At 45.0% G+C, this 10,385-nt stretch overlaps 1 protein-coding gene and 1 long non-coding RNA gene across 2 annotated transcripts in view; one reads left to right on the top strand and one right to left on the bottom strand.

The window, feature by feature from the left end:
- Positions 1 to 10,385, top strand: part of LOC108791868 (neural cell adhesion molecule L1-like protein) — a 132,403-nt gene that overhangs the window by 10,703 nt on the left and 111,315 nt on the right. The window lies entirely within an intron of this gene.
- LOC108791885 overlaps positions 10,102 to 10,385 on the bottom strand; it is a 21,900-nt gene continuing 21,616 nt past the window's right edge. Inside the window, exon 4 of the long non-coding RNA XR_001941527.1 lies at positions 10,102 to 10,111. This is a non-coding gene — a long non-coding RNA (uncharacterized LOC108791885). The remainder of the gene's footprint in view (positions 10,112 to 10,385) is intronic.

Below are 10,385 nucleotides of genomic sequence, written 5' to 3' on the forward strand. Positions count from 1 at the left end.
ACCCCGTGGAGACGGGGGGGGGGGGGAGATGTCTATAATGCATTGTCTGAACAGTCTCGGGCTTCATTCCAGCCAAGGCAAGAGCTGCATGAAGTATCTTGTGTTCAATCCTTGTTGGAACAAGCCGTCTAAAGTCGTTCTGGGAGCCTCTTACGAACTAAAATCTTACTGGTAGGTTGACTGATTTCTTCTTAATCTAGCCATTCATTAGAAGTGCTTGCTAGCAATGTAAAGAGTTTGTGAAGAACAATACTGGAGACTAAGGTCAGCGGAGTAGAAGACGTGAAGAGAAGAGCTAGTGCAGAACTGCTATATAGGCTCTAATAGGGGAATGCCCAGCATACGCTGAACCAGATCCCCCAGCATATGGATAGTTTAAATCTTTTTGATGAGTTAGCTGAAATTCATGCAGAGGGTGGTCTTGTCAGCACTCTTCTATCTGGCATTCTTCGTTCAAAAATTCAAAGTAGTCGGTTGGTAAATGTTTGGGCGAACAGAGATGACAGCCACTATACTTCTGTCACTGCTTAGGTATGTTGGCAGCGCTGTCAGAATACAAAGGACACAGCGGGAGATTCGTCCATTCACACTGTTTAGCATGGCTGGAGGAATCTGTTACATTTAGCAAGCAGTAGATATATGCAAAACGATTTTTTTAAAAAAGGGTTAATACTTACCTGTGTCTCCGCCGCACGCTCCTGTCCGAGCATCTGAACATTTTTCGGACGTCCGCAAAGGATCTGGGGCTGGCGCATGCGCAGTTCAGATGTTCGGCCGGGAGACAAGGAGACACACAGGGTAAGTATATGGAGCAGCGTGCACCCGCACAGACACTGTGGGACATCAGAGAAGAGGAGGACAGAGGAGTCGGCGCTGGATCGGAGACCCATGCCAGCGCTAGAGGGACAGCTGAAAACCACAGTAAAGAAGAAGATGATCGGATTAAGAGATATAATTTAAGGTAAGTCCTTACATTAGCATTGTGGGGGGGGGGGGGATGTTTGTTTCTGCCATTAGAGACAAATTGCCAGTGGCAGGATCACTAAAGAGACTGTCTGTCGGTCCCTATGAAATCACTCCCTCCGTAGCCAGATGCAGCGAGATTTCCATCTGCCACTGGACCAAATGCTGCTTAATAACAATCGCTAACAAAGGAACCAACATCTCTCTGCCTCAGCTACATGGGAAGTAATTCCATAGGGACAAACAGACAGCCTCTTAACGATCCTGCCTCTGGTGATTTCCAGAAATCCTTTGGGACAGGAGAGCTAGCAACAGAGTCGCTTGCCTGACATCAGCCCTAGAGAGGCAGAGAGAGTTTGTGGGGGAGTTTACAATGGTGGGGGGAAGGGGCACTTGATTGGCATTTTTGCTAGTCATTGACTGATGGATTGTCTTATTTTCTCTCTAGGGCCCCATTCACACAGGGCTCTTACTGAGTCTGAGGATTCTTGCAGATTCCTCAGACTCAAATGCAGCCACTGTGCCTGATCAAGTAAATGACAGGGTGACAGCAACTGTATCTGTCAGCGACAGTGTGCATGTATTGTTACATGGAACAATTGTACCTGAACGCAATCTGCCTGCGTCCAGGAACACTTATCTATCCCGAAGCACAGGTAATCAATCGTTCCAGAAGTGAAGGGCAGATGCGCCCTCTGTCATCCTGTCATTTACTTGAACAGGCTCAGCAGCCTCATCTGTATGAACACACTTGGCATTCCTGACGCAAGAATTTGTAGGTTCTTACCAAAGGAATCCCCAGCCGCACATGATAGCCCCATGTGGATGTAGTCTAGGAAGCTCTTCCCTTTGTTATAGATGGATATTTTATGGCTGCTACTGTTTGCTTTCACCAGGAGAAAGTTGCTTAGTTCTAGTTTGACCAGCTTGCTTTTATCTAAAAAAAAAAGGTTTATTACCAGCAGCTACAAGTGATGTAAATGTAGACAGCTCTTTGCACAAGTTAGCGGAGCTCCATGACTATATATATATATATATATATCTCTATAGATAGATCTATCTATCTATAGATAAATAGCTATATCTATAGATAGATCTATCTACAGATAGATCTATCTATAGATATAGATATATATATACACACACTATGCACCAAGGAATGTTTATGGGGAAAATCTACTTACCTGAACATCTTTATAGCCTAATTCACCAACTTTGTGGTTTGCATTTACTATGGTTTCCTGTAGGCTATATAACGCATTCTCTCACATTTCTTTTCAATGCAGTCTTTACAAAGACGGACTGTTACCTGAAAAATGAATCTTCAAAATGTATAAATCAATTCTATTATGTCTCTGGGGAAAACCGGGGAACTGTGTCTGGCAGTCTGTGTAGCAACAATGCATTAACTATTAAAAGAGATATACTACTTTTTTACATACTGCAAATTCGAATTAATTGCTGTGGGCAGCACAGACTATTCTGTTATGTTATATATTATTAAGTGGGAGAGTGGCAAAATAAACACATTGAGGGGAATTTATCAAAATTGTAGCAGACAGAATCTGGAGCAGTTGTCCATGGCAACCACTCAGTTTCAATCTTTAATTTTTAATAGCCATGTGCACGTAAAAAAAAAAATAGTTTTCTTCCAAAACAAATGAAAACGAAAAACGTTTCCATTCGTTTCATTAAAGAAAACCATTTTTTTTTATTCAGGCATATAATCAATTTGTTATTTCGGATTCGGACGAACTGCCAAATCAACTGATTTTTGTTGATTTGCAGGTTTGTCCGAATCTGAATGCACATGTCTAATTTTCAAAGCTTAACTGAACAAACTGAAGTTGATTTGTTGCTATGGGCAACTGCTCAAGATTTTGTGTGCTCCAGTTTTGATTAATTCCTCTTATTACTGTTTCAAACTGGCAATATTTATGGAATATTTATTATTAAAAAAATAGAGATGTCTAGTTACAATGTATGGTATCGGTCAACAAGAAAACTTTTTTTTTCTGTCCTGAGAACACATCAGATTGTTGTAGTCTCAGGACTCAATCACAGCTGTATTGTACCCTTTTCATATATGCACCGCAGTACTGCACGTAAATGAAAAGCTCTGTCTTGCGGCATATTTAAAACAAACTAGCATGTTAGAATATACAAAAGCAGTTCAAGTCTCATCAATAATAACATGCAAGTAAACAGTTGTCAGAGTGTCACAACTCCAAAAACTGCAGTGGTTATGACAAGTCACAACTTTGAAAGGATTGAAGTCAAAGGGGGTAAAGCTATTTCAGATGCCAATTAAATCAATTATAATGAATACTACTCAGACTGACCATACAGGCAGTCAGGCACTGCCCGTGGGCTCGCGGCCAGGAGGGGGCCCGTCACTGACCCCTCGCTACCCTTTCCAGCATGCATGTAAGAGACACGGCTGTGTTAAAGTGGCGACGGCAGGGTCGCCCGCCTCCCAGGCCCACCAGACACTGTCGTTGCCACTTTAACACAGCTGCATCTCCTAGTCTTGCGGCGGTGCAGCCAATAAAAAAACTCAGAAGTGGGGGGACATGTCTAGTTGGAGGGTGGACCTACTGCCAGTGTGGCTGCATGGGGGCCCGAAGTTTGGGGGCCCCACTGAGATCTGGTCCCGAGCCCCCCTACTGAAAGAATAGTGTCCGGCTGCCCGCATTTCTCCCTCGTGAGACTTCTGCATTTGCCCCTAGTGAGACCTCCGCATCTGCCCCTGCTTAGGCCCTCTGCATCTGCCCCTGATGAGACACTCCGAATCTGTCCCTGCTGAGACCCTCCGCATCTGTCCCTGCTGAGACCCTCCTCATCTGCCACTGGTGAGACCCTCCTCATCTGCCCTGCTAAGACCCTCCCCATCTGCTTGGGACCCTCCACATCGAGGACCTGGCCACCTGTATCCACCCGCTAGAACTGCTGAAGGTGAGCACTCACCCGTGTGCTGGGACGGAAGGAGCTGCCCATTAACGCGTGTGTGTGTGGGTGACGTCCCACGGGGATCAGACTGTGTGTGATGGCCGATCCCGGAGATATTGTTGTGTATGTGTCAGTCTAACTGCCCAGTCTGCTGTTCATTGGTTCTGGTTTGCGGCCTGCCATTCATTGGATCTAGTCTGCTGTCTGTGTATTGGTGCTGGTCTGAGGTCTGTCGTGTATTGGTTCTGGTCTGAGTTCTGCCATGTATTGGTTCTGGTCTGAGGACTGCCGTGTATTGGTTCTAGTCTGGGGCCTGTCGTGTACTGCTGCTTATCTGAGGTCTGCCGTGCATTCTGCCATTAGCTAATATTCCCGATCGCCTATATTGGTCTAGATTTTGAAATTCTCCTACCAATTCCCCGGCAATCCATCTAGTGAATTGGCCCACTATTTTAAAAATAGTGTGGAGAAATAATTTCTATAACACAAGATTGTTTATGCAGGAGGCACTTGTGGGTGGGCTTGTATATGGGTGGAGCACAAAGGGGCCCCATATTCTTGTATTGCCCGAGTGCCCCATGTGTTGTCAGTCCGCCCTGGCCCTTGATGTTTAAACTTTTTAGTTTCCTGAAGAATCAGCTGGTCCCCTGAGTGTTGGCCATGATGTCCTGTTTTGGGGTGGCTTCTTTACCTTTCAGGGTCCTATGGAGCCATCCTTGTGTGTGCTAGTAAGCTGTGTGTCTCCACAAACACACAGACACACAGCCAGGCAAGGCACTCTTCTTCCTTCTCCAAGCTAGTAGATGGAGAACTGCTGTCCTTTGTGATCTTGTACTGGACAGGAAGATCAGGGAAGCTGAGAGTTGGAGCCAGCTATATGGATACATGATAATTGTATAGCTGGCCATACACCTATAGATTTTCGATTGGGAATTTTCATTGCTGTCAACAGCCCCCTTTCAATTCTAGCTCAAATAGCCCATCAAGCACAGACCAATGTCGATTTTGATAATCGTTCGTTAGCAATACTAACTCACTGAATATTGTCAATCAACAGAACGGATTTTCGTTTGCGCATGTGCAGTGTTCTCGCTGCGATTTTTTTTCGGACGAAAATGCCACTAATCCATTGATATTCAAACTATTCCAAATCGAGTTCCAGCCTGACCAATCGAGGAAAATTCGGCCAGAAGTCGACTAATTAAAATCGTTGGTGTACCATCAACTGATTGATTACCGTTCGAAAGGCCATTCGTGGACGATTTCCGAAAGATAATCGATAGGTGTATGGGCACCTTTAGGTTGGGCAAAAATGTAAAGAAATACTTTGCTGGGCAATGTATATTTATATTAAAACCTATGTCCAAGGAAACCACAAAAGTGTTCTACAAAAAGGTTAAAATGCTTGTTTAGGTCTAGAAAATCAGGAAAAGCAGTTTTACTTACCTGATCCCGGCTCCCCCGGAAGTCAGTGCTCACCATATGCTCCAGCTAGAGAACTGTCCCTCGGTATCCTCACATATCATGCCATGTATTGTAGGGATGCACCGATACCGGTATTTTGTTATCAAATATGACTACCGATATTTTTTTTCCGGTACTCGCCTATACCGAATACCAAGTACTGGAAGTCCCATTCAGGAAGCCAGGCGGCGTGTAATGACTCGCCACCCAGCTTTCTGATTAGCAGGGAAGCCGTCCCCATGCTTCTTGTCGGGCACTGTGTAATTACGCGGCGCCCGGCTTCCTGATTGGCCGGGAAGCCGACTCCATGCTCCCTCGCCATGAGGTGATGAGGGAGCATGAAGCCGACCAACCAGAAAGCCGGGCGCCGTGTTCCTGATTGTCCGCGAAGCCGGCTCCATATTCTCTCATCACTCGTGAAGTATCGGGGTAGGCATCGGAGCATTTGGGCGAGTACGAGTACTCGCCCAAATACTCAGCATCGGCACCGATACTACTATCGGTATCGGTGCATCCCTAATGCATTGATGAAGTCAGTGTACCTCTGGCAAGCTGGCTTGTTGGCTGAAGGGAGCCAGCGGGAGTGGGGATTAGGTAAGTCAAATTTGTTTTTCCAGATACCCCAGACACTTACAGTACAGGGGGAGAAAGGGTAGTTCTCCACTGCAATGGTAGTTTTGTGTTTTTCCCTCGAGTTCAACATGAAAGTGTATGTCTAGCCAAAACTTTTTTTCTTAGTTTTAGATGGAGTGAGGAAGGATTAGAACCCCTGTTAGGTCTTTACTGCTATCCAGGGATTCAGTAAAGAGATTTCCCCTTATCTACACTTCTGGTGACAGTCAATTTCACTAGCCAGGAAGTGAGGGAAAATCGGCAACAGCAAAGCCATAAAAGTATTTTTATTATTTACTAGACTAGGGAACTCAAACCTCAGTCTGCTTTCTATTGCTGTCTGTGTTCCTTTTACAGATATCCTGTCACGTCCTGTCTGGTGAAACCGATCCACCAGGACAGATATTGAGGAACAATTTGCAAAAATCCAGCAATAAAATGTTTTTTATTATTTACTAGAGTAGGGAAAGACTAGAATCTCAGCCGGCCTTTCATTGCTGTCTGTCTCCCTGATACAGATTTCCTGTCACTTCCTGTCTAGTGAAAGCATGACAGGAAGTGAGGGAAAATCTCACTAACAGAGCCCCAGATAGCATTAAAACCCAGACTGGGTTCTGATTCCTCCCCACTCTATTCAAAACTAAAAAGAAAAGTTGTGCCTGGACATACACTTTAAACATGTTAGAGATCTGCATTTAGGGATTGTTCATACGATTTTCTGGTCCAGATCTGGAGAAGCGGTGCTATGCATGCAGTACGTGTTTGACGTGTATTTGACGCGTTAATATATATTTTTGGGTTGGAGTGGGGCTGTCAGTATGTTAGCTGCAGTGCAGTGCATTTTTGGCGCGTTTCGTTGCGTTTTTCGACCATTTCCGGACCGGACAAAGTGTGACATGGAGTATTTTTTCTGTCCGGACCGGAACGGACTGCGCTCATGAGAACTGTAGCCCATAAAACACATAGGAATACATTGGGATGCATTTTGGGTGCAGGAGCGCACGGATCTGGTCCGGACAGAATCCGAACGTTGTGTGAACAAGCCCTTAAAGTCCAAACAATGTTTCTGTTTAACTCTGTCATTCCCACCAGATCACTGTTGTTCTGTTCTCTAGGATCATTACTCCGCTAACCTGCAGTGGTGGGGTCATTGTGGTCCAAGAGAATTTGGTGGCATTTGTGATGGAAATTACAGGCACACAATGACCTGCCTGAACGTATGTGAAAAATCCCTTTATATCAAAAGACATTTGTGCGAAGCAGTCTATTCTCTGCAAGAGGCTGTATTCAACGCAACTCGCTTCAGCAATTAGGTCTGAAAGGGGGTGGATATGTGACCAATTTGTGCCCTTAGTAAACTCCCATCTTTAAATCAGTGTGAGTTCGTTCACAGGCAATACTCAATTATTCCTTCTCATTAGGAATGTGCACAGTAAATCACAATGACTGAATAACACATCTGAGTGTATGAGTCACATAGAACCCTGATATTGCTTAAACAGGAAGTACCAGTATATTGTTTTCAATGTTGTTTTAGATATACACTATGAGGCTGATTTACTAAAGACTAGTTCACGTCAACCCCATTGGGCAGCATTCCCCAATGGTGTCCCAATGTAAAGACAAGGCAAAACACCTTGCTCTGTATAGGGCCTGTTCACGCTAAGGCACTGCGTTGTGATAAAATGAAGCATCACCATTTTATCGCAGCACATTACAACAACAATGCAGTGCATTACAACACACTGCAGCACTGTATAGCGCCTGCTGCAGTGTGTTGTAATGCACTACATTGTTGTTATAATGTGCTGCGATAAAATGGTGATGCGTCATTTTATCAAAACGCAGTGCCTTTGTGTGAACAGGCCCTATACAGAGCAATGCATTATACCAATGCATCTCAGTGCACCTTCACACCGCATGGCAGCACACACATGTTACGTGCTATGTATTGTAATTTAGTGTAACGTAAACCAGCCTTTAAAGTAGTATTAAGTTCTCTATCTTTTTTCAATAATGAACTCAGATCAAACAAATACACATTGCCCAGCAAAGTTTTTCTTTACATTTTAGCCCAAACACTTACAGTCATCATGTTTCCAAACAGCTCCACCTCTCTTAGCTCCACTTCTCTGAACTTCCTGCCCAGTACAAGATCACAAGGGACAGAGCAGTCTGCAGCCATTGTACATCTACTAGCTTAGAGAAAGGAGGAGGGGATGGGGGGAGCTTACTAAAGTCCATGAACCCATCACACTCGAAACCACCGTTCCCAAGTGATGAAGGTGGGTTCTGCGGCTGTCGATGGCTGGCCACTGTGATATTTAGCTAGAATATATATATAGTAGAATATAGAGAGACACCGGCACTCCAAATAGTGAATCAAATAGTCTGTTTATTGACGTACGAGCAGCATAGCGTGAGGCACTCAATGCGACATTTTGGGGTCTCACAGGATCCCCTTCATCAGGCAGAACAAGGACATAGCATACTAGCACACACAAGGGTGGCTCCATAGGATCCTGCAAGTTAAAGGAGGCATCCTAAAACAGGATATCACGGCCAGTGCTCAGGGTACCAGCTGATTCTACAGGAACTAAAACATTTAAATATTAGGGAGCAGCATCCATTGTGAGTGATTTTATCAGCATTTACAATAGCTTAAAACCCTTTTGACTTTAAATTGATGTTAAACCTTTTTATTTTTCCTCTAGCTGGTCCCCAAACCACTGTCCCCGCACGCCTGTATGTCGGTGTTTCCTCAGCAGTTGGCTAACTTGCATGCACGTTCCTGGCTGTGATCCACGCTTAGCTGTGCAGGTCCATAGACACACACTGTATGCAGCAAGCCACACCCCTGCTCTCTTCACAGGTCTCCTCCCAACAGTGTGACTGATGGCAGCAAAAGCCTATCACTCCTCTGCCCTCAGTACTCTACTCCACAACCAGGAAATTCAGGGAACACCATGAGAGTCATTTATCAAAACTTAACCGCACAAACTGTAGAGAGAATCTGATTGGTTACTATGTGCAACTGCTCCAGATTCTGTCTGCTCCAGTTTTAATTTAGATGTATGTGTGGTGAAACGTGCGCTCCTTTGCGTCTTGACATCCGTTTTGAAAGTAAAAGTATCTTGCTGCACTCCTTACCGCATTGTATGGGGACTTTTGTTAGGTGTTGCTCCAGTTTCAGACAGCCGCAGAACAAGTGCAGACGTAAACAGTTGCGAATCCAAAACAGGTGCATAACACACGCAATCGGAAAAGTAGTGCAAGCTCTGGTCAAAACAGGCGCACACGTTCAAAGACAGATTTGCACATAAAAAAATGATCTAAGAGGCTAAAACTGTCGCAATTGCTTTGATAAATCCCCCCGAATGTGTTTTTGAATGTACAATTCAGAGTGGATAGGGTTAACATTTGACCAAGGCTTGTTTTTACCTGTTGCAAAGCATCAAATCACATTATATGCATTTAGATATCCTGCCATGGACTCCTATGGTAGGGTGACCATTCATCCCCAATTTCCGGGGACAGTCCCCGGATTGAGGAGACCGTCCCCAGACAAATTATGGTACAGTAGAAAGGCATCATGGCACACTCACAAACCAGCATGTAAAACAACTTGTCTCACCACTAAGGACAATGACAGAGGTTTGGATACACGTCTTCTGCAAAGGATGTGTAAGCCGCACTGCCGCGCCAAGGCACCTCTTATAGTGCGGTCCTAACTCTAAACTATGAGAGTCTCCATCTTGGAGCACATGGGGGCAGAAGATATCAAATTGGGTGCAGGCCTGTCAGGAGGACGCCCCACCTCCTTAAAGGTACAGAGACACACAAGGGATCCCGCACATCCCATTGGCAGCTGAGAAACCCCATGCGTCGCTGCACCAAATCGGTAAAGCAAAACAAACGACAAACGCACTCAACAATTTGTTACCAGTTATACAGTAAGGTGCACACGAAATGGGCTTTGAACAGTGGTACAGTAGAAAGGCATCATGGCACACTCACAAACCAGCATGTAAAACAACTTGTCTCACCACTAAGGACAATGACAGAGGTTTGGATACACGTCTTCTGCAAAGGATGTGTAAGCCGCACTGCCGCGCCAAGGCACCTCTTATAGTGCGGTCCTAACTCTAAACTATGAGAGTCTCCATCTTGGAGCACATGGGGGCAGAAGATATCAAATTGGGTGCAGGCCTGTCAGGAGGACGCCCCACCTCCTTAAAGGTACAGAGACACACAAGGGATCCCGCACATCCCATTGGCAGCTGAGAAACCCCATGCGTCGCTGCACCAAATCGGTAAAGCAAAACAAACGACAAACGCACTCAACAATTTGTTACCAGTTATACAGTAAGGTGCACACGAAATGGGCTTTGAACAGT

This window comes from Nanorana parkeri, unplaced genomic scaffold (assembly GCF_000935625.1).
Source record: "Nanorana parkeri isolate BGI_ZX_2015 unplaced genomic scaffold, ASM93562v1 scaffold579, whole genome shotgun sequence".
Taxonomy (NCBI): domain Eukaryota; kingdom Metazoa; phylum Chordata; class Amphibia; order Anura; family Dicroglossidae; genus Nanorana; species Nanorana parkeri.